The following is a 24,830-nucleotide window of genomic DNA, read 5'->3' on the forward strand; positions in this document are numbered from 1 at the left end:
AAGAAGCGTTGTCTGCAGATCAGTTTATCAGCTGGCTTTCCTGTGCCGGAGCGCCGCCGTTTTCCGGGGACGGCTGCCACCCCCGTGATTCCCAGCCAGGGCTGCCGGTGGTGCGTGAGAGCCGGATAAAAAGGCCATTGTGAGGCCGCTCAGAATCCAGGTTCCTTATCAAATTATCCACCAGCGAGAAAGACATTCTGCCCTTGCTGCCTATCATCTCAGCTTTTCTCTTCTCTCTCTGCAATTACAGCCATTTCGGTTTTTGCTGTTATTTTGGTTTGGGGCTCCCCACCCCCAGCCAGTTTTTAAGGGACTATCCGGAAATTATTTTACTTGTACATACTATGTGAAGCCAGGACTCCGGGGCATGTCTTCTAAGAGGGTTTTCACCGGAGTTTTGGTTTACAGCCTTGTATTTAGCGTCCATGGCTTTAGTATATGATGTTTCCACTTGCTCAAGCCGCACACAGGCACATCATTCAACAGCAGCTGCAAGTCCTAGGGAGGCAATTCTGTAGGGCTTTAGATCCAGTGGGGTTTTCTTATTGTTGATTTGGGGTTTTGTGGATCCTGTGTGTGTGTGTGTGTGTGTGTGTGTGTGTGTGTGTGTGTTGGGGGTGGGTATTTTTAGGTGATTTTCAACTGCTTTATGGACTGAGGACTTGAAGGAGAAAGAAACATGAGTGGAAACTGATTACCTGTTGGAGGCTGTGAGGAAGTGGGGTAGTTCTAGGGAAGGCTAACGCTGAGATGTTGATAGCATCTGTTTTCTGTTTTAATCCGCAGCAGCCCACCTGACAACCGAAGGTTTGGTGATCTTTGGTGCTCGACTTGATTTTAAGGGCCTATGACCTGTGTGGTTGCGCTGGGTCCCTTGCTCAGAGGGCACCCATGCTTAGTTTAATATTCTGCCATCATAATCTTGAAAAACTTAATCATTTTTGAAAAGGACTGTGCATTTTCTTTTCACACTGGGATTTGCAAATTATGTAGCGGGTCCTATAAGTAGGAGCTCAAGTTCATTTGAATAAGTGTTTGAATATGTTCCCATTTGAGATAAAATGCTGAAGTGATTCCCTTGGTTTTCAAAATATCTGCTACTGCCATTCTGACGGATTAGAGGATGTTCTACAGACTAACTGGGTCCCCTGGCATAGTGGCAACTGCAGTGAGTGGAGCAAGAAAATGCATCCAGGCAAGACTTGCTTCATTTTCTGCCTGCTCACAGTTCTTATTTTAGGAAGCTTAGTATGTACACTCCTGAAAGACCTATCAATTCCATAATGAGATGCTCATTTGTACCGTTATCACCTCTCTTTCTTTTCATCCACTCTGAAATGACTGGCTTCCACATCTGCTGGTCAGATCAGCATTGGAAAATGGACTCATCCTATCAAAAATCTCCCCCCTTTTTGGAGCCTGTGTTTAACACCTTTAGCACCTAAACAACTCTTGGGAAAATACTCTGAATCTGGAACTTGGCCCTCCTGAGAGACAAGGAGGAAAAGTTGGAAAATTCATAATAAACAAGCAAAATGCTAGTTTTCTAGTAATATTTCTATAAGAAACAGTTGTCCTGGTTTAATAAGAGTAGATCCACTTATTTGTTTATTCCTTCTCATTAATTTATGACTTTACTTTTTATTCACTAAACAGATTCCGTAGGACTGGTCACTAGACAACTGCTCATGATACAATAAAAAGGAAAGAGATTCAGAATAGTGGGGCTGTAAACAAGTAAACACAGTACACTGACATGTTACAGGTGCTGAAACAGAAGTATCTATCAAGATACTCATCATTCATGAGTTTGCTCATCATTCATGAGTATGATATTTTTCTTCATGAACCTTAACTTTATTACTATTGTTAATAGACCAACAGCATAAAGTAACTGACATGTGCTAAGCATTGTACAAGCAATTTCTCAGCTGTCTCAAAATATAACGAGTTAGGTCCGTTTGTAAACCCCTTTGTGTAGAAAAAACTAAGGCTGGGACATGAAGTAAATTGCTCAAGGCCACAGAGTTCGTAAGAGGTAGGGTCAGGATTTGCTACAGCTGTCCTCTTCCAAAGTGTGCCTTCTTGAGGGAGGCCACACTGCCTCCAGTGACACAGCTGCAGTGCCATGTATAATTATGTTTGTACAGAGTATCAGAAGAGTGCCATCTACTGTGGCACGTGATCACCTTCCTTGTCACAAAATACACTGGGACTAGCACTCCAGAAAGAGTGCTGTGTTCTCCCCTTACCAGTAAGATCATACCTTTTGCTTCAACAATTTATGGATGCTAGTGATACAAAGGGCTCTTAGGAGATGAGACTAAATTCCTAAAATGTGGTCCGGATACAGAGTGGTTTGCCATCCCTTTAGAAGGAGAGTTTGTGAGCATTTGAACACTCCCAGGTAACTTAGCTGTTGAGTTCTTCCCCCATGGAATATTGTGTATCTCTGTGTTTATGCCTCAGTGGTTAGTTTTAGACTTTTCCTGTTAGAAGTGCAGGAAGCCAAGCTTTTGAGGTTCATCCCCAGAAATCCCATTTGGCTCATTGGCACTAGCAGTTCCTAAAGACCGCTTAGGTTTGAGATGTTGGAGAATCTTCCTGAGTCTTAAACACAGCATTGCAGTAAGGAGAAGGTGGTAGAGGGTGGCAATTTATAGCCCCAGTGGGGCTGAGGGTGGGTCAAAACTGAAGAAGTGGCCAGGATAAGGTCAGGAGGAGTGTCAGAGTGAATGCTAGAAATAGAATTCAGGTCTAGCACTTTCCCCTCTGCAGGAATCTGCCTCCTTGTAACCTGAAACAGGGTTAGCTTGGGGCAAAGCAAAGCAAAGCAAAATTGACATCTTAAGGGAGATTTTTTTTTTTTCTCTCTTCTGCTGGGATCTAAAGACAAACCCCTTGGCTAGGTGATAAATGTTTTCACTGGGGAGAGGCTAAATTCAGTTCCTCCTACCCAGAGATAGTCCCTTGCTCTGACCTTGACCTGAATGTTTGACAAAGCTGTGAAACAGAAGGCAAGACTAGAAAAGACCAGCAAACAGAGGAAGAAAAGAATCATTCATTGCAAGGTCGTGAAGAGCTCAGGTGTCTGATTACCAGGCTCTCCCTTGTTGATTGGGCCCCAGTTCATGGTTGGACTTTTAAAAAGAGGATTATTATTATATGAATAGAAAACATAAAGGATCATTCCAGTGGAATCTGATAACATTTTTTTTTGTATCCTACATGGCTGGTGAATATTAACTTCTCGTTGTTAATTGGAAAGTATCAGATTTGGGTAGATCAGAAACAAGGTAAGTTGTGTAAATAAAACTCCTACATGTATAAAAACAATTGTTTTGGAAACAACATGACAACTTTCTACTACCTGTCTTGGATTGGCTGGGTCACCAGGGTAACTCTGTAGTGGGTATCTTTGTTCTTTTTTCCATTCTTTGTCAAGCAGTACATAGCTGTGGTTCTCCATGCTGTGGACAAATAAGACACAAGCTCATCTGTCCTCAGAGAGCTTACGATGCCTAAGGAAGATTGGAAAGGAAAAGCACATGAACTTAGACTCAGATGTATTGGAGGCTGCATGAAAGACTGATGGGGCTGGGAGCATAAGAAACTCTCCCTGAGCTTCTTTGCTTTGGGGTAAAGAGTCAGAAAGGGTGAGGTTTGTGCTCAGTACTTGGGGGTCCCTGGGGTTGAGGGAAGGATGAAGATGTCAAGCCAGTGACTGCTCTCTAGGCTCGCTGCATGGGGGGAGGGAGTTAGGGGGGATTGCCTCCTATAGGGAGAGGGCTCTTTAGCTTCCAGGAAATATGGAAGGGAGCCTTGCTCTGCAGCTCTGCCTTGATCATGGTCAGGCTTTGACCCATGTGGAGAGCAGCTCCCACATTAGGAGAGGCCACATCCTGGGATGCACTTCCTAGGTCATAGCCCCCAGGCTGTGGATCTCAGCATTGTCTGTGGGACCAGGTAGCAGGATCAGAGGCAGTTGTGACAGACCTCTTTCCATGGAAATCTGGAGCAAGAGAATAGGGCCCATGTGGGATGCTGTTGACTTTCCACTGGGTGAGACTTAAAAGTGAGCTGAAAATTGTGATAAATTGTGATTATTGTAGTGATGGTGATCCCACTGTATCCATGGCTTATGAGACCCAGTAAAGAATAATTTACAGAAGACTCTAATTTAAGGCAATGTGAGAGACACCAGGGTGGGCTTTGCAGGGACAGGATGATTTAAGGTCCCTTTGAATTCAAAGAATTTATGACTTTATGAACGAAGAACTATGGAAAATCAGAAGGAAAAATCAAGGATTTTATTCAGGGTGTCTAAAAGACATTGATTTGATTATCTGCCTTGCCACACCTCTCTCATTTCTGCAGACTCTTTGGGCTCACCAGATTCTGGTCCAGAGTTATATATTTTACTACAATTAAAACAAGCAGAAGCATAAGTAATACCCCTCAATAATGGTCAGTTACTGAAAATTAGTCTGAAACCAAAGTAACATTATGGTCACAGAACTCTTAAAAAAATGTACATAGTCTTTACATAGATTTTATTAACTTTTTTGAATGTTAACTTATTACTCTGGGGTTATAAAAAGAGTTCTTGATATTAGTAGCACAACAGTATGAACATACTTAATACGTTGAACTATATACTTAAAAATGATTAAGATGATAAGTTTTAATATTATATATATTTTACTATAATTAAAAAGAAATGGGGAAAAAAGAGTCTTTGTAGACTTGGAAGTTTTCTGTTACTATGTGCATTTTAGGAAGCCAAGCATACTTTTTTGTCCCTGCCCTTTGTAACATGATGAAGCACCTTTGCAGTTACCGCATTTTTCATGGAGAGTTAGAAAGGTGCTTTGTTACCCTTCACCGCTATGGTAGAGGTTGGTGGTGCCCACATCCAAGCTCCCCGCTTCTTCCTGAGTTTCCATTCGATGGCAGTTCTCAGTCCTTGTCCACCAGGTGGGCTTGGAGACTAGTTCTCATCAGAATGAGCATGTCTCACTTCAGAGCAGAGCACCTTTTCTATGCACTCTCTTTGCCCCTCTGTTGGCCAAATGGAGAAGATTTCAAAGACTGAGAAGAAGGTAGGGCTATAAGAGGGAATGAGCCTGGATCCCCAAGTAACAATGTGGAACACAGCCTTACTGGAGTCTTACATGGGACTTGGACAGGAATGAGAATAAACTTTTGTTGCATTAAGCCACAGGAATTTTACTCTTGTTAAGCAGTTAGCCTACTCTGACTAATACAACCATAAAAGGTATTACAGACAGGATGTGTACACTGATGTACCTGTAAGCTAAGGAAAGGTCAGGTAGGCAGGGGAAATGGAGATTACCTGTTTAATGATTCTCAGATGTAAGCGTTTCATGTTGCTCATTATTCATGTGACAAATATGTTTAAATAAACATAGACATGCAATTCTTGTTCAACAAACATCTCAAGGGAAATGGGTTTTGTTGAGGCTTGGACCAGAAAGTTAATGCCTCCTTTTGGGCCCAGCATAGCAGTTGCAACAGAAATCAAAGAAAATGATTTCCCAGGGGACGATGAAAATGCATTTCAAGGGGAGAGAGTCATGAGTTCCCAGTATAAGAGTTCCTTTCAGAGTTCCAGGTTAAAACCATAAGATGTTTTTCTAAAGTGATGATTAATGCTGACACCAGACACAGGAAATGAAGGCCCCTGGACTCTTAGGAGTTCCCCAAGCAGAACTCACCTAGTACTGCTTCAGGGCCTGTTGCAGCTTTGGCTCTAAGTTGTTCTCATGGACAGTATGTTTGAGACTGAATTCCTGTCTTTTGACCCCAGCTCTGCAACCAGGATGAGCCATCCACCCTGTCCTTACTTAGAGGGGGGAAGCCCTCATTCTTGGCCCCAATAGTAGACCCACCCACTCTTTGATCAATAGAACTGTTAACCAGATTGTCTTTCCCAGTGTAGAATAACCTCTCAGCTTCATACATGCTTCTTAGAGGTTAGTAGGATACATGTTTATGACCTTTTAGTGAGTTGGTACTCACTTAAAATGAATCTTTATCATGCCCTCAAAGGCTCTGCATGATCTGACCTCTGTCCTTCTCAGTCTAATGTCTTGGACTGCCTCACCCCCTTATTCACCACAGCTACCCTGATTTTTCAGTTCCTTAACAGTGCAAGCTCTTTCTCAGAGCCTTCTAACATACTGTTTCCTGGGCCTGAAAAATACTCTTCTTCTGATCTAGCTATTCCAGATCCTTTTCTTCCCTAGGCCTTAGCCTAGAATCCACCTCCACAGAGAAGTCTTCTCTGACCTGACCACCTAAGAAGGTCATCTTGTCTCTGATTTTCTCTTGTCCCTGCCCTAAACCCTTTCATCCCAGCTCTTACTTTTGACAGCAACAGTCTTGTCCAGGTGACACCTGCCAGCACCTTACTTCAGCTGTTCCTGGCTTATTCTGGTTTCTGCTTGAGGGTTTCTCTGATGCTGCAGTGGGAGCTTCCCATGCACAGCCTGAGAATGGGAGGAGGTTGATGACACAGGACCAGTGGGAACTGGTAGGCCATTGCTTCTCTCTTTAGTGCTTCAGGTGCACAATTTTGAGGTGGATGCTTTATGGTTCCCTAGTACCCCAACAGGATCACCCCCATGGACAACAGCAGTAACCAACTTGAGACAATACCCTTGTTTCAGCTTTTCCTCTTTCTTAATTGTCCTTTTCCCAGTCCTCACTCCTCTTTCCTAGGGGTTTCTTCCCCAAATAAATTACCTACTTACTGTATTTTGGCAATCTTTCCCTGGAGAACTTAGGTGAGGACAGTCCTCTCCCTTATTTAATACCTTAGGATCTTCATTTCTCTCATAGCACTTATCACCGCTTACACTATTTTATTTATTTCTATGGTTATTTTTTTCTAAGCAATTCTAATCTATGCAGTTAGATTATAAACCCCAGAGGGCAGGAACCTCATCATTTTTATCTGTATCTTCAGCTCCCATTGTGAAGTCAGTATATATGAACACGTCTCAAAAAGGTTGTATTTTAGGAATAATAGTTGTATTCTATGCATTGAAAGGCAATAGGATATAGTGATTAAGAGCATATGATCCAGAGTCACACTGTCTTGGCTTAATTCCTGACTCTGCCACTTAAGTAGCTCAGTGGCCTTGAGCCAGTTACCAAACCATGCTGGACATCAATTTCCACACCTGTAAAATGGGGTTAATAATAGTACCTAGGTCATGGAATTGTTATGGTACTTAAATAAGTAGCACTCAAGGCAGTGCCTAACAAAATAACTACCCAATATATTTTATCTCTTTAATCTTCCCCTTTTTATAGTCATTTAATGAAATTCAGAATTGGACAGATATATATCTATTTTAGATCTTACATATTTATCAGTCCCTAACGACATTTTTTTTTGTCTTTTTTTGCCTTTTCTTGAGCTGCTCCTGCGGCACATGGAGGTTCCCAGGCCAGGGGCCCATTCGGAGCTGTAGCCACCAGCTTACGCCAGAGCCACAGCAACGTGGGATCCGAGCCACGTCTGTGACCCACACCACAGCTCATGGCAACGCCTGATCGCCAACCCACTGAGCTAGGCCAGGGATTGAACCCGCAACCTCATGGTTCCCAGTTGGATTCATCAACCACTGCACCACGACGGGAACTCCCTTAACGACATTTTTTAACGTATGCTTGGGTTAAATAATATCAGCCTACTGCCCCATAGCCACGAATCAGAGGATGTAGGGCTGCAGTACTTTAAACGTGTCACATGTCTTTGGTTCCCCTTAAGAGGTGCTTTGAGAACACATTTAGATTACCAAAACTAATTGGATAAAACCAATGCCAATGTACCACGTGTTAACTTCCTCCATTTCTTGTCTTTTCTGGGGTTTACATCAGTGTGATTAACATTTTAAAGTTGTAAACTAGAACCACCACTGAATGGTGCTCGTTACCACCAAGCTCCTAAGTGTTTTTTTGGAATTGTAATCTGTTTAATCAATGATCAAATGTTATATTAAGAAATGCTCCTGGGGTGAGGGTTGGGGATAGACATTATTACTGACTGGAACACATACCATGAACTGTTTATACTCTTGCCCTGTCCCCTCCCAGCTCATCAGGAGCAAGACCCTTCTTTTCCAGGGAGAAGGAACTCATGCTGCATCAGTGTTGGCTTTTTGTGGGTCACTCTGAATTTGTGTCTACCTATGGGCTGGAGAATGTTAGTGCCTTGGTTCTAGCAAGCTGCTTTCCTGTAGAGTCACCCTCACATAGGGAGAACAAAACCCACATAGCACTCTTCTGCTTGGGTTGCAAGCTCCTGTTTCATGTGACTTCTAGAAATACTTCCTAGCTTCATTTAACTCTTGGGAGAGAGAAGACATAGACGTGGTCTCTAGTGCTGATACTTTCAATCTAGGACAAAGACACTGTGTGTCAGCTTGTGGGAGGCAGACATGTGGATGCCTGGATGTTATTCTTGGGCTGTAGAAGGGAGGCAGTGCTGGGTTCTCCTGTCAGAGGAGTGTGCTTGCCTCACTCCTCTCCTGACTTCCCTCTTTAACTTTCTTTTCTGATGGATCCACACCCATATTAAGGCAGACAGGTGGCCAGACCCCATGGGTCAGAGTTAGGTAAGGCAGGTGGCAGGGTGGCATGACTCTGGAAAATAAGAGGGTGGTGGAGAATGAGGGAGTATAAGTCAGTGCCCCATCATGAAGTAAGAATACAGAGGGAGGGAGACTGTTAACTGCTGTGCAGTGTAAAAGACAGGAGAACTGGGTCCTGATTCTGCCACTGACCAGCTCTGTGATCTTCTTCTCTTTGTGCCTTTGTTTCCTGGAGGCTGGACAGGTGCTTTTTTTAACTTGGGTAGTTGCTGATTCTGTGTGAACTGATTTTTGAGCCCTTTGCTTTGTATAGTCTGGTTCTGCTCACATTTCACCCTCACATGTTCACTGACCCTATAAAAGTGAGCAGTGAAGCTCATGTGTGGCTTTTGCAATAAGAATCTTATTTTAGATGCTGTTATATTTCAAGCATATTAAACTAATATTTTGATTACTATTTTTTAGTTGTTGCTTAAGCCTAAAAAATATGCTCTGGAGTTACACTTAGCCCGGGACGTGGCCTGTGGTATGGTAAAAATGTAAGATATCCTGAAATTATATATATACGTATATATATGTGTTTGTGTAATATTGGGTTTAAATAATACACCATTTTTTCAAAGTTTCTCTATGCTGTTCTGTGGGATTTTGTTAGGTTCATTTATCTCCAATACTTTCTTGCTCCATTGCCATACTTGTTTGTATTGCTAATTAAAGCAGAATTTTAAGAACACCTCAAGGTGTTTTTAAATAAAGCCAGTAAACAGCTTTAGCCGACACCTACAGCATGGCACAGTGACACAAGCCAACGTAAACAGAAAGTGGGAGGGTTGCTGACAGCTCTGGGCATGAAGACCTCAGGACTGGTTTGGTGAGGCAGACTTGAAATCAAGCAGTGACTCGTGAAGGAGCCAAAGAGGACTTAATCATGTTGTCTCTTGTACCAGCTCCTTGCACAAGGAAAGGAAATTCTAGAAGAGGCTGCACCCTCTTTTAGTTAAAGCAGGAGAAGAAACATGCACAAACAACCCAACCAGGGCAGGAATGCAGGTACACAGATGCTAACTCAGCACCTCCTTGTAAGGTCTCAGGCAGGGGCTGGGTCCACCTGTCTTCTTTTGTGTTTGGTATCTGGGAGCTGAAATGAAAACTCCAACATTATCCTTTGTATTAGTTAGTATATGGATTGGGCCATTGTAATGACAAGATTCCCAACCACTGTGGCTTAAATAAGAAAAGAATATTTCTTTCTCATATATAAGCTCAGGTATCCTGTCCAGAGTTGGCTAGTACCTTATGCTATTGGGAACCCTGAGTAAAATGCCTTGCTCCATTAAATGTTCTCCCTATGTATCCTATTTAAAAATGAAGCTATTCCACAGCCATACAGTAAGCCTTTAAAATCTGCAAGATTTTGTGGAAAAACAAAGGAAATAGATAGAGATAATCAAGCATGCATTGCAGAGAATGTTGGCAGTATGGTGCAAAGATTATATGGAGCCTTAACATATGGTTTATAATTTTTCTTCTGCCACTTGATAGCCTGTGAGCTTGGGCAAGTTACTTAACTTCTCTGGGCCTAATTTATAAAAATATTATAATAGTGCCTACCTTGTAAATTTTTTATAGCCTCGCATGTATTAATGAGTTAATACATGCAAAGTACTTAGAATAGTGCCTAGAACATGGCCGTAACCCAATGCTGGACACTGTTGATACCCTACCTTTATCCATTGATACTCACCATTTTATAAACTTCAGGTGGGTTCTACTGTAAGTATTTATGACTCTCTTCCTTCAGGCTTCTTCGGCCTCTGAGGGTATGTTCTGCTATATGCAGAGGAGATAGTAAGTGCTGAGAAGTTGAAGGATAGCAAGTAGCCCTCAACCAGAAGGCTGAGCTGTCTTCAAGAGCTTTCTTGTCCCTTGAGTAACACAACTCTGAGGCACATTCTCCCTTACTTCATGGAGGTCCACAGGGTGACTGAGCCCCAGTTGCCTACATTCGCAACCTGCTCATTGAAGGATTCTGTATTGCTTCCTTGCTTTCCATGATTCATTTACCCATTCTCCTGATCTTGATGGCATTACCACCCAAATTAAATACTTACATTCAGGATCTGCCTCTTGGAAATGCCAGCAAAGATGCTCTCCCTTCACTATAAACTTTTGTACAACTGTGATGATCTTAGGATGAACTCTGATCCTGGCAGCCCTGGCTCTTCCCTTTTCATGTACCTCTACCTCCTGGTGTTCCTCTTCTCACTTTAACAATAACATCTGCACCAGGATGAAATGAATGCAGGCTCCATGCCCCTCAAATGCACCCTCTACATTAATGTGTACACAGAGTCCCATGAAAACCAAGCTACAAAGGAAATGCAATATTGTGGTGATGAATATTCAATGTCTTTGAGGCTTACTGCCCTGCCTAACTTCCTGCAGGCTTGTTCTGATTTCTCCTGAGGACCACACATATGGCATATTGCTTAGATTTGTGCCTGGGTTATGACTGCATTAAATCTGCACATGGGGGAGGACCTGGGTACACGGCTCTACATCCTGTTGTGATGGATAAGCATTCTCTTTCCATTTCCTCCCTGGGGCAGGGAGAGGATGGAAGTGTTTTTCATGAAGATAGGAAATATCTTCATAACTACTTTGTAAACTAGATGGAACCTAAAAGAGCAGGTCTGTAGGGGTGAGAAGAAAAGATATGTGGGCTAGATTTTCAATGAAATGACTAAACAATAATCCCCCTGTGACTACAACCCTACTATTTCACAAGATGAAAAAAATAGTTTGGCAGAATAAAATCAGTGTTGCCTTCTTTCAAATGTGCTGTCATTTCACTGTTACAGGTGTGTAAGACCCAGTCCCAAGAATCGCAAAGATAACACAGCTAGTCTTCATTTTGCAGGATTCCAATATGTGTGAATTTCAGTTACAAAATTTTGTTAATTTAGTTAAATAAAACCAGTCTCCTCCAGCAACATGATTCAGATTTCCGTTAACCCTAGTGTGTGAACTGTACTTGCATGAAGTACAAATTTTACTGCTAGGTCATCAGTGCATATATTTAGGAAGCTTGTCACTTCTTAAATATGTGCCTCACTGTCACAATCATGTCACTTCTTTAAAACTAGTCGGTGATTGGTCTGTGTGTCTGTTACTTAGTTTGCACACAAGCAGCAAAGTATATAGTTGGGTTGCCTCCTTGTCTTCCAATGATAACCAATCTGACATTGTACACAAATGGGTAATTAATGGAATGAATTGCCAACCAAAATGGAAGAGAAGAAACAAAAAGTGACAATGGAGGAAGCAAAATTGAAACTGAATGTAAATGGATATTAGGAAATACAGCTGAGTATGGGAATGTTGACATTGGAGCCTGTCTAGAGACTCAAGATAAGGGACCAAAAGAATTTAGGAACTTACTGCCATAAATGTGGAAAATGACAAAGAGATGTCTTAGAGGAAACGATGCCAGCAAAAAACACCCCCCACTAAAAAAAAAGCCTACACACACATTAAGGGGTCTCTTAGATACTTCATGTTATTGCAAGTACAAAGGATGAAATGTTAGAAGCAGATCCAAATTTAGAAAAGAGACTGACAGGAGTTCCCATCGTGTCTCAGTGGAAATGAATCTGACTAGCAACCATGAGGATGTAGGTCTGATCTCTGGCTTCACTCAGTGGGTTAAGATTCCAGCATTGCTGTGAGATGTGGTATAGGTCGAAGACACGGCTCAGATCCCAAGTTGCCGTGGCTGTGGCGTAGGCTGGCGGCTATAGCTCTGATTTGACCCCTAGCCTGGGAACCTCCACATGCCACAGTTGTGGCCCTAAAAAGACAAAAAAAAAAGAAAAGAAAGGGGAACAACAAGAAAGAAAAGAGACTGACCATATACCAAGTAACATCAATACAGAATTTGTGTATAAAGAGTACATGTCTGTAAATGTTTTTGATTGTGATAGAAAACAATACGAAACAATACAAACTTGTCATTTATTCTCTCTGAGCCTCAGTAGTTATTGAATAGCTCAGTATAAGGCTGATATGATATAAGGCTGCATATCAAAATTAAAGTGAGAGAGCAGACAACATGTACAAAACCCCTTCCAAGTTATTAAGGAAAAGTGCTAAACTTTTAACTGCTTTTTTCCTAAGATCTGAAATCAAAAATTTTATTTACTTCAGTTATTAATGAATTTTTGTTTTTACTTTAAACATTACAAGAGTTGAAAACCTTCAATAAAACAAGTACTTCCTTACTCGTTTTAATGTCCATCTCAGTTAAGAAATGAGGGGAGGTGAGGGGAGAGTCATTGTTTTGCATGGTTGATATGGAAAACCTAACACACATCCAGCATTCTTTGGGAAAGGAAGTGGAAAGCTCCTGTATCAGATGTTTTGGAAAGAAAGTAACTGTGCAACAGGCTGGAAGTTCTAGACAGGAGCTTTCCAAAGAACTTTTGTTGATTCTTGTTGAGTATTCATGGAGTTGAAACTCTCTGCCTCTATTTTTCATATTCTGAGTCTAGCACACTGCAGTCGATGGTTTTCTAGCTATTTTCCTGAGAGTTTGGTGATGATGTTTTTGTTGTATTTGGTATTGGCATTGTGTGTACGTGTGTGTGTGTGTGTGTGTGTGTGTGTGTGTGCACGCGTGTGTGTGGTAAGAGCATCGCCAGATCCTAAGTATTTATGGTGCATTATCTTCAGGGGCTGTTAACTCTGGACTCTCTCCAGGATGCCAGGCTTGGAGACAATAGGATTCCTTGTCCTGACAAAAGGACAATGTGTGGCTCATCTTCAAGGTTAATTCAGATCCCTGTGCATTTCACCATTTTATCTGGGTTTTGCCCCCTGGGGCAACCTAGAAGTCCCTGCAAAAATTTGGGAGATATGACCATCTTATTCTTTTTGCACCAAGAGAGACTCTTGAATACCTTCTAGGAAAACAAGTAGAAATATTTGGCTGGGGCAGCTGTAGCTTGACTTTTCTACAAAGTTCAAAGGGTTATTTGGTCTGTGATTCCATCCTCTGACCTGCTTTTGTACAGCCACAATTCTAACTGCAGGACTGCCTGTCACTCAGATCCCTTAAAGGAAGATGCCTTTAGAGCACAGCTAAGCTTGGGGGAACTTTAAAAAGGAGTGACATTTTTCTTCTTAGAGAATATGGCATGGAGCCAGACATCAATAAACATACACCTGACACACTTTGAGTCCTGCCTTACACACTGAATAGTAGTTACCTCCCCAACGCAGGTTGCAACTGTGAGGTAGGGTGCTTCAAACTTGCCTACTGGAAACTGGGTTCAGGGCCTTGCTCAGCTGTAATAACATTACCGTGATGTAAGTACCACCAATGTCTTTCAGCCCAGGAGGAAGTTTGGTTTGGCCGATGTAAACTTAAAATAGGGAAATAAAAACTTGTTTTCTTGTTCTTCTCGATTAGGCTGCAGTTTTTAATTTAGTTGTTGTAATCACCTGTACTTATTTATATGCGCAAAATGCGATCTCATACATTGACCACAGTCTTTGGCAAACTCTGATAAAATCCTGTCTGACCCAGAAGATGATTGTAAGTTGTTTCCATGAATACTTATTTATTTTCTTATTGGACTCTTTCTCTGTGTATATAGCGCTTGGTATTATATGCAGAAATATAGCCAAGTGACAGGCTTCAAAACTCATGTGAAGAAGACAACTTTTAGAGAAACAAGAAAAAACAATATCCGACAATAAAAGAATGGTTGTGTTCAAGAATGGCAAAAGTTTGTCAACTTTTTCTTACAGGGTCAGATAGCCTAATTTTAGGCTTGTGGGCCTATTGACCTCCATCACAACTACTTACTTCTGCTGTTGTGATGCTAAAGAGCACAGACAGTGGTTGTGATCCAATACAGCAAAACCAGGCAGCTCTTTGCAGGGCCGTAGTTTGCTAATTTCCTGTCATAATCCATTTCATGTGTGCATCTGATATGTTGCTTTCACCTGAAAGTAATAGAAAACCCAGCTAAAGATAGCTTAAAAATTATCTTGCCTCACATCAGAAGATTGTCTCATATAAGATGTTTCATTATAGGGAAGTCCCAGGACTGGTTAATTAAAGCAGTTTAATGTTTGTTTCATCTTTTTGTTGTCCCATCTTTGTCTCATTGGCTTGTTCTCAGGCTGACATGTCTCATGATCGCAAAGTGGCTGCCACAGTTCTAATGACACATGTAGGTGCAACCAACATCTAGCAGGAGAAATAAGACTTTGTTTTTCCCAGGTATTTCTTTTTAAGAGCAAGATACTCTTTCCAGGAAAAACTTTCCATTCTGTAGACCATGTCCTATTGACCAGAATTGGGACAGAAATTTTCAAGGAGGGTTTGAACTGTATTATTTGCCTGTAGCTGCTGTGGGATCAAACTTGGTGATATAAAACAATAGAAGTTTATTCTACCACAGTTCTGGAGGCCAGAAGTCCAAAATCAGTATCCCTGGGTCAAAATTAAGATGTCAAAGGGCCATATTCCCACTGGAGTTTCTAGGGTAGAGGACATTCCTTGTCTCCTCTACCTTTTGATGGCTGCTGGCATTCCTTGATTTGTGGCTACATACTTCTAATCTTCACATTTCGCTGTGCAGTATTTCCCTAACCTTCTCCTCTGTGTGTCTGTTTGAAATCTCCCTTTGCTTCTCTCTTTCATTTAAAACATGGAATGCTTCACAAATTTACATGTCATCCTTGTGCAGGAGTCCTGCTAATCTTTTGTGTATTGTTTCAATTTTAGTGTATGTGCTGTTGGAAGCAAGCACTGCCACTCTCTTATAAGGACACTGTGATGGCATTTAGAACCCACCCAGATAATTCAGTATAATTGACTCATCTCAAGATCCTTAATTTAATCACATCTGGAAAGATCCATCTTCCAAATAAGGTAACATTTATAGGTCCAAAGATTAGCATCTTATAATCCTTTGAGGACCATTATTCAACCTGCTGCCATCATGGAGAACTTTGGTTGTCAAAGTAAAAAACTTGGACTTTGTTTGTTTGTTTGTTTGCCTTTTCTAGGGCCACTCCTGCAGCATATGGAGATTCCCAGGTAAGGGGTCTAATCGGAGCTATAGCCACCAGCCTACACCACAGCCACAGCAATGCAGGATCCGAGCCTCGTCTGTGACCTACACCACAGCTCATGGCAATGCCAGATCCTTATTCCACTGAGCGAGGCCAGGGATCAAACCCACAAAGTCATGGTTCCTAGTTGGATTCTCGTTAACCACTGAGCCACAATGGGACTCCAAACTTTGACATTTTTAAAAAAGTAATAGACAGCCATTTAATCAACTACTGGCAAGAGGGAATGTCCATGATTTTTTTATATTAATCAAGATTTACTTGGAGTTCCCATTGTGGCTCATCAGGTTAAGGGCCTGACATTGTCTCTGTAAGGATGTACAGTTGATCCCTGACCTGGCTCAGTGGGTTGAGGTTCCAGCATTGGTGCAAGCTGTGGCATCACAGCTGAGGCTTGGATCCAGTGTTGATGTGGCTGTGACATAGAGCACAGCCACAGCTCTGATTGGACACCTAGCCCAGTGAACTTCCATATGCCGCAGGTACAGCCAGTTAAAAAAAAAATTCACTTAAGTCAAATAAGGTATGTGGTGGCCTAAAGATATTGGAATTCAGCAAGCAGGGAAAACTCCAGAATATGACAGTTAGATAAACAAATGTCAGTATCTTCTATACATACTTGTGAATGTAACTATTGTGTTTGGCAGAACTTACTATGACATGAGAATATAATTTTTTTTTCTTTTTAGGACCGCCCCTGCAGCATATGGAAGTTCTCAGGCTAGAGGTCGAATCAGAGATACAGCTGCTGGCCTACACAATGCAGGATCTGAGCTATGTCTGCACCCTACACCACAGCTCATGGCAACGCCAGATTCCCGACCTCCTGAGTGAGGCCAGGGATCGAATCCGCATCCTCATGGATACTAGTCAGATTCATTTCTGCTGCACCACAATGGGAACTCCCAAGAAAATAATTTTTATAGATTAAGATAGGAAAATACTTTTTATCTGTAGTGTGGTCATGACAGAGAGTGAAGTACTCTTGTGCATAAAAAAAGATGGAGACAATGCACTAAAAAGTTACTAATGGTTTTCTGAAGGGGGTGGAAATTTGGGTTATTGACTTTTTTCTCTTTTTTTGTATTTTCCAAGAATTTTGTGAAAAGTGTATTTATATTGCTTAAATTAAAAATATGTTTTAATATAAACCAATAGCATTATATTGTTAGATGGTAATACTAGAGTGTTTTTTTAAGGTAATGTCAGTTTCTTTTGTGTCATGTCACTTAATTTTTCTATCTCAATTTACTGTAGCATGAAATTATACAGAAGAGCTGCAGATTCCATCCAAAACAAATTCTGCTTTCAGAAAGACCAAGACCCCTTACCTTGTCACTAGAGTTAGCTTTTTGGAACACAGGTCATGAGATCTACCACGCTTCTCATCGAAAACATCTCTTTCTATTGCTTTAGAAAATGTCTCTTCTTTTTTAACTTTGGCACTGAGTTCTCTACTACCTTGTCCAATTTCTTTTTCAGAGTCTCTGACACCAGATACCCACTAAATTCAGTCATGTTCTTCTTGCCATGCCATGCTCTTTCATGCTCTCCCCCAAGCTGATCTCTAACTCAGGGGTTCTCACTCACTCCCAGATGGAGAAGGAGCTCAGCTTCGCCAGGGAGCTTATTAGAAATGCTAATTCTCAGGCCCTATCCCAGACCTACTGAAATCAGAAACTGTGGCTGAGCCTACTGATGCTTGTCTTAACAAACCCTCTAGGTAATGTTGATATATGCTAGAATTTTTAGGGACTCTGGGACAGCTGTCTTTGTCCTACTTTTTTTTTTTTTTTGGTCTTTTTGCCTTTTCTAGAGCCGTTCCCATGGCATACGGAGGTTCCCAGGCTAGGGGTCTAATTGGAGCTGTAGCCACCGGCCTACGCCAGAGCCACAGCTATGCAGGATCCAAGCCGCGTCTGTGACCTACACCACAGCTCATGGCAACACTGGATCCTTAACCCACTGAGCAAGGCCAGGGATCAAACCCGCAACCTCATGGTTCCTAGTTGGATCCATTAACCACTGCACCATGACAGGAACTCCTGTCCTACTTTCTTTATTGTTGCATTCTTCTTACATCTATGGCAATCCACCCTGCTAGAATAATCACTGAATTATGCCTCCTAGAGAATTAATTTTACAAGCCTATATTATGCTAGCAATTGGCCTTTCAAATGAAAAAAACACACCTATATTGCTATGATTTCCCCGCTGTATTAGTTATTTTTCCTTTAGATGAATATTTCTTAGCCTGTTTTTATACATTTTGTAAGTCACAAGAATGAACACCCTTTGTTGATGTCCTCTGGATCACTTAAACTCGAACATTATCAAATGCCTGCTTTGAGCCAGACATGGTCAGCTGTCGTCTGTTGACTAGGCTTGGTAACACTTGGCCCTCCCCGGACAGAAGGATACAAGGGAAGGGGGCAGGAAAGAGAGAGGAGAGAAAGGAGGGAGGGAGATGTCTAAGTGTAGATCAGATACAACTTCTGATGTGGGAAGACAGGTAGGATCAGAGCTCCAATACTTAACCAGGCAGGCAGGCAGGCAGGCCGGCCGGCGGATGGACGGAAGGAAGGAAGGAAGGAAGGCAAAAAGGAAGAAAGGATGGTGGGAAGGAGGGAGGGAGGATAGATAGATGGGTAACATATACTTCAACAGTAAATTATTCTATTTGGTTCCCTCCCTGGAGGATATTTTCAGCAGTTCCTCCCAGGTGCAAAGGGTGAGGCCTCTCTGAGAGTCTGAGAAAAGGGCTTTGTGGATTGTAAAGCAGAATGCAGATGGTGATTAAAGCATCACAGCAAGAACAAGTCTCTTGAGCAGTCCCAGAGGAGAGACTGTTTTTGCCTTCTTTTTGTCATTTGAATTCTCAAAACTGTCTCCAGCTTAGACCAAATCAACCTCAAATGGTCTATGGTTAAAATTTCCACTCTGAAAATCAGAGCAACTGAGGAATGGCAGGAACTGGACCATCTGGAGGTAATTTATAAATAACACTCGTCTTTCAAATTGCCTGTGTCTTCCCAAAGAGCCCTCTGTCCTGTCAATGGGACTGCTGCCAAGGCTCAAAGTGCTAAATTGGGCCAGTAACACTGAAGTTGCTGTCAGGAGCATCTTATCTCTGATTCTTCCAAGAATTTGGGAAATTTTATTGAAACATTTGTTTTTCCTCATGTGAAATGTAGGCTAAAAAGTTATTAGTTATCTTTAGGTTGGGAAATGCTTTCAGGTTTTAATGCATGTGATTCACTCAGCTTTTACTTTATCTCTTGCTAAAATAATTGAATACTAAACAACCCAAAATATTCTGGATACATAGTAACGTTTGGGGGCATTAAACAACTGCTAAGCCCTCTGCTCCTTTTTGAAGGCATCCTGTGGACATGAAAGGGAGCCATTAATACCATCTTTTCCCCTCTCTTTAGTTCAAGTCAGTCGTGGTCAGCACACCCTGTGGCTGTGTTTGTGTGTGCCTCCTAAAGGCCAGTCCAGCTGTGTTAAACTGGACAGTGGTATTTTGTGCGGCCAAAGCAGACAAGACCATGCAGAGTTGACCAGCCTGGGAAATGATTCCTGTTATCATATGTCTGTTGGGTGGTCATGTTGATGTGTTTTCCTTGCTTCTGCTTAGCAGGAGTGATGGGAATCTCATGTCTGTTCACACCCTGGTGTTATGATACATCTCATCAGCCCTCATTACTGCTCAGGGAGAGACAAAGTTTTCAAATGATCAAGTTCAAAGGAGAGCTCTACAAGCTGTGATTTCTGTTTCTCCAGCAGAATTCCACCAGCCTCACTCCCACACCCACAATGCACACACACAGCTCTTCCCTGCTCCTGGATGGGGGTGTCTGAGTTCATACATCTGCCTGCAAACTGGCTCTACAGATTGGAGGTCTTCATTTTGCTTCTGAAGGATCCACCAATGGCAAATGACAAAATTGACCCACTGGTGCAGAAAAGAGTCATATTAAGCTTATTGCATGAGAAACAAGAAATTTGTAAAGCAGAACTTTTCTGGAGTTGAAGTGAAAACTTTTTCATTTGGGAAATATATAGTGTGATACTCAGAGCGATGCTATTTTAAACATAGCAGGCATTGTGTACACGTTGAGACGGAGCACATACCCATTTCAGAGAACATTGTTCAGCCTGGAAGGCATCGGAAAAGGCAGCTCTTCTCTGTTTCTCTCTGGGTCCCACAGGGTTGTTTTTTGTGTGGCCTCCACCCTTTCCTTTTTGTTCCCCTTACATTTTATAGCATTGGTTTTCCAGCAAGGGGAAAGAAAGTTCCTAGAGATGTGTGTCAGAATTTCTAGGAGGAAATGTGATATATACTTTGAAAAGTGTATTTTATATTAGAACAGAATTTCATAATTGGGGAACCAATAAAAAAGTGACTATTCTCATAAAAGAAGGAAAGAAAGCAAAGTTTGACAAGCACTCTTTACTGGAGGGCGTCTGCATCATGAGTCTTCAAGGGGGTACCTGCTGGGGATGGGATCTTACCTTCCTGGGTGGGTTATGTCCAGATCTTGTTGGGTGGTTGGGTGCAACATTTTTGTTTATAAAATAGGAAAAGAAATCTTTTTAAGGTTGAAAACAATTCTGGGGAAAGATAATGACAGGAAAAACCTGTATCTCTCCTATAGGATCAAACTTTAGGTCACTGAACTGAGATAGGAGTGCCCTTGCCAAGGGAGGAGCCACATATTCAAGCCTGCGTCCAGGATCAAGAAGAGAAAGGTAGGTGTTATACATGAAGACAGCCATGGCTTCAGCAACGTAGGGTGTGCCTACATTGTGTGAACAGGGTCACCCTAGGGAAATGGAAAGAGAAAGAGGATAGAGGGCAGTGAGTCCAGCCAGGGGCCTCACAATGCAGTTCCCAGGACCTGCAGACCTGGCAGCCAGGAGGTCTCAGTAGCTTCCCTCAAAAAACAGTTGTGAAGCATGTGGGGAGGAAGAGGGACAGAGGCTGCTTCCTCATCTTCACTGACAGTGCCCTGGGCAGGGCGTGGGGCCAGAGGCTCTACCTGCGCAAGCAGACAGCAGAGTTAATTCCTGAAACTTAGCTTTCTGTAGGTGACTTCATGGTATCACTTCTACAGGGCCTTCTGAACCTCCCCAGCTGCGCTAGTCCCATACACTTTAGGGAGAAGAAAAAGTGAGGTGAATAAGAGTGGTGACACAGGGGACAGTATCAGAATCATAACAAGCAGATCTAATGAGCAAGTTTAACAGGGAAAAGAAGAGAAAGCCCAGTGAGTGCAAAATGCCTCAAAATCCCCATGTCACACAGCTATAGGTGGGACAAAGGAGGACAACCGGTGGAAGAGCTGAAAGATTATAACCTTGCCTTCATGCTAGAGAGGGTTGGCAAGCAGTACCAGGGTAACACACTGCACAACAGAAGGGTGGGCCTGAGAGGGAGCTTTAAGAGCTGAGCACAGCCCCAGCCAACATGCAGCAGGGAAACTGCGACTTCAGTCTCATAACCACACAGAACTGAATTCTTCCAACACCCTGGATGATCTTGGAAGTGAATTTTTTTCCCAGAGCCTGTGGATGAAAATCCATCCAGTCAACACTTTCATGTCAGCCTTCTGAGACCCTAAACTCAGCTAAGCCCACCCAGACTTCTAACCTATAGAACTAGAAATCATAAGTGAATGCTGTTTTAAGCCACTAAATTTGTGGTCACTTGTTATGCAGCAATAGAATAGCAGTAGACAGCCTTGCTTATTCATGTGTATACTGTTTGTAACTGCTTTCATGCTAGACCTGCAGAGTCGAGTGGTAATAATAGAGACCTCAGCGCCTGCAAACCTGAAATATTTACTCTATGGCCCTTGACAGAAGAAGTTTACTAATCTGTGCTTTAACCCAGTATGCTTCACCTCAGATGTATTTAGAGAGAGATTTATGCCTTACCCAAGGCTTGCAAGAAACAGGACTTACATCTGGGAACACTCATTAGACATTGCTTGCATCAAACTGAAAAAAGTTAAAAAACTAGGGGTTGCTAGGTTGTCCTGCAGACCACTATCCATTCTAGTGTTTAAAAGGCTGAGGGAGAGAGGGTGACTGAGGGAGAGGGAGACCAGGAGAGAAAGAGAGAGAGATGATATGTTCAGAGAAAAAAATCAGAGCAATATGTACCATATGCATATTGGAGTTTGTTGTTTAGCACATTAATGATTTTTATAATAGTTAAATTATATGCGATAAACTTGTACTAAGTTAATAATAATTATAAGCATATGATTTGTCAAGGGTTCGTGGTGCCCCACTGCGTGCTCCTTTGTGCAGTGGTCTGGAGAAGAGGTTTGACAATGATTACTTTGTGATCGGAATATGAATTCAATGGTTCTTGACTTTTCCTGCCGTCACGGTTTTCTGGAGTGGGACAGGTCACAGTGATGCAGTTTTTCATTCACTATTGTTGTTTATCCAAAAGAGAAAGTATCAACCATTTTAGAGTTATAATACCCACTAACACATACACACAACAGTTTGGCATGGTATGTATCTAGCTAAGTTAAATTAAAAGTCGTGTACTTCTCAAGAGTGGAAGAAAGAGCTGAAGAGGGTGTATTGGTGTCCTCAGGCTACCATAACCAAGTGCCATAAACCTGGTGGCACAAAGCGACATAATATTTTTCTCCCACAGTTTTGGAGGCCAGGACACTGAAGGTTTTCAGAGTTGGCTCCTCCTGGAGGGTCTGAGGGAGAATCCATTTATGCCTTTGTCTTAGCTACTGGCGGCTGCCAGGAATCCTCAGAGTTCCCTTGGCTGGTAGCTGAATAACCCTTGTCTCTGCCTCCATCTTCACATGGCTTTCCTCTTTCTGTGTCTGCATCTCCAACCTCCCTCTGCCTTTCTCTTTTAAGGACACCTGTCATTGGATTCAAGCCTACCCTAAATCCAGGATGATCTCATCTTGAGATCCTTTATTTATGCCTACAAAGACCCGTTTGCCAAATAAGGTCACAGTCGCAGGTCCTGAGGGTTAAGATTTGGATATATCTTTTTGGAGGCCACAGATCAACTCACTGCAGAAAGTATTCACATGTTCCTATAGTCAATAGCGAAAACTTTTTCTCAATCTCCTAACTAGCCATTGAAGTCAACAAATCTGTCCTATATTGTAGGAAGAATTGTTTGGCTTTTTCTCATGGGGCTTTATGAATACTCAGCTCCTCTCCCCATGATCCTGTGAATCTAGATCAGACAATTCCTAAATAGCAAGACAAGTGAGAGATGCCAGAGCCTTCACCACTATCCTATGTGAGTGGCACCACCTTGTCTTGTCCTTTTCATCCATTTGGACAAAGCCCAAGGTAAGGCAACATTCGTAGATGTATCCAAAGTCAGGGTAGTTATCCTCAAGTGTTAAGTCCAGAATAGAACCTGTGGAGTCTTTCCGTAGGTAGGAAACTGATTGTGCTCTCTAGCAGAAGCATATGGATCTCTCTGGAAACAAGTCCATGCCATTTATTTTCCATTCAGCCTTGGGAAAATCTGAGTTCTCTATCTCATGACAATGCCTGCTACCTTTCCAGGGTGTTGTGTGAATTTGCTGACATCCATAAAGCTCCCTGAAAATGAAGAGGCTTACATAAGTCCCTGGTATTATTCACACAGCAAACGTTTTTTCCCCTGAGAATAAAGTAATAAATGGTACCATTGTGCAGCTGGTGGAACGTGTTCAAAAGTTTCCGTTCACGACTAGTAGATCAAGTTGTGGGTGGCTGTATGGACTTTCTGTGCTCTTGCCAAGCTGCATCCAAAACAGCAGCACAATGACAGTCCTGGAATGAAAAGCTGTACTGTAAGAGGCGGTCGAATCATGGCATCACATCACATAGGACAGTCCTGTGTAGCCAGCGACTTCGTGTGCACCTTTTCCTCACAGCAGAAAGGAACAATGGCAGAAACAGTGGCCGCATGGGTATCTAACATGGCAGCTTTTGAGAAGCAGCTCTCTTCTTCCATCACCTTGACCAACTTCCCAAGCTTAATGATGCTCTCCACTGGGGGCTGAGGGAGGGAGTATAATTATAGCTCTTTTTTCTTTTTCTCTTTATGAATTCTTAGGCCAGGAAAAGCTGGGGTTCTAAATCAGATGGTGTTCAGGTTAAGGACCTATTCTCTTTAAATACAATTCATCTGGGTGGGAGTGTGTGGGAACAGTCTGGACAGAATTCTACTGGCTGGTGTTGGAGATAAGAGAGGATCGCCTTTCCATTATAAGCACTGGAAACACTCCAGGGCATGATTCAGGGAAAATGCCTTCCTTCTTTTTGGGACTTTTGAGCCTCTGGATGCCACATGTGAGATGACAGATATCTTAATTAAATGCAAGGAATATTAGCTACTGAAAATATTGCATTTGTTTTAAAAAGTCGTCATGTTCAATTAGACCTGTCTGGGGACTACACTAACAAACTTACTTGGATAAAAGTTATCCATTTGGTGGTAAATATTCTCACATTAAAAAGCTGAAAATGAATCACAGAATCATGGAATTTTCTTTAGCCACAAGTGGTCTATCTTGATATTAAAAAGTATCTGATAACATTTTAAATCCCATAGACAAGCTTGCATTTTTTTCCTTTTTCTGTTCAGGGGCAACAAAAGTAGAAAAGATGATCTATTTAAGTATTTAACTTTTGAAACTGGTTAAAATAGTTAGTTTTTAATGCAAAGGCTATGGAGACATACCCACAGGGTGCAAGGATTCCCTCTGGCCTCACCCATATTCTGGTCACATTCTGTTTTTCAGAGACCTTTTCATTCATTCATTGTCCATTTATTGAGCACCTACTAGGCAGTGTGCTAAGTGCTCGGTGTATGAAAAGTTGATGGGTGTACAACCACCACCCTCATGGAGCCCCTCACCTAGTGAGGAGCAGAGTGACGGGAATCATAATGGAATCAAGGTGAGAGCTGGAATAACTGCAGGGAATGTCACCATGGCACCTTTCCTCAGGTCTTAACATCCAAGGCCCAGCACCTTCTTTAGACTTGTCTTTCTCCTTGGAATG

The 24,830-nt window shown here is 42.2% G+C and overlaps 1 long non-coding RNA gene and 1 other non-coding gene across 2 annotated transcripts in view; one reads left to right on the plus strand and one right to left on the minus strand.

Annotated features, from left to right (window-relative positions):
• LOC125114701 (uncharacterized) overlaps positions 1–20,970 on the plus strand; it is a 185,490-nt gene extending 164,520 nt beyond the window's left edge. Inside the window, exon 8 of the long non-coding RNA XR_007131899.1 lies at positions 20,432–20,970. This is a non-coding gene — a long non-coding RNA (uncharacterized LOC125114701). The remainder of the gene's footprint in view (positions 1–20,431) is intronic.
• LOC125113957 (U6 spliceosomal RNA) lies at positions 15,338–15,445 on the minus strand. Its single transcript, XR_007131648.1, has one exon. It is a non-coding gene; the product is annotated as a U6 spliceosomal RNA (small nuclear RNA).
• Positions 20,971–24,830: the final 3,860 nt, after the last annotated feature.

This window comes from Phacochoerus africanus, chromosome 1 (genome assembly GCF_016906955.1).
Source record: "Phacochoerus africanus isolate WHEZ1 chromosome 1, ROS_Pafr_v1, whole genome shotgun sequence".
Classification (NCBI taxonomy): Eukaryota; Metazoa; Chordata; class Mammalia; order Artiodactyla; family Suidae; genus Phacochoerus; species Phacochoerus africanus.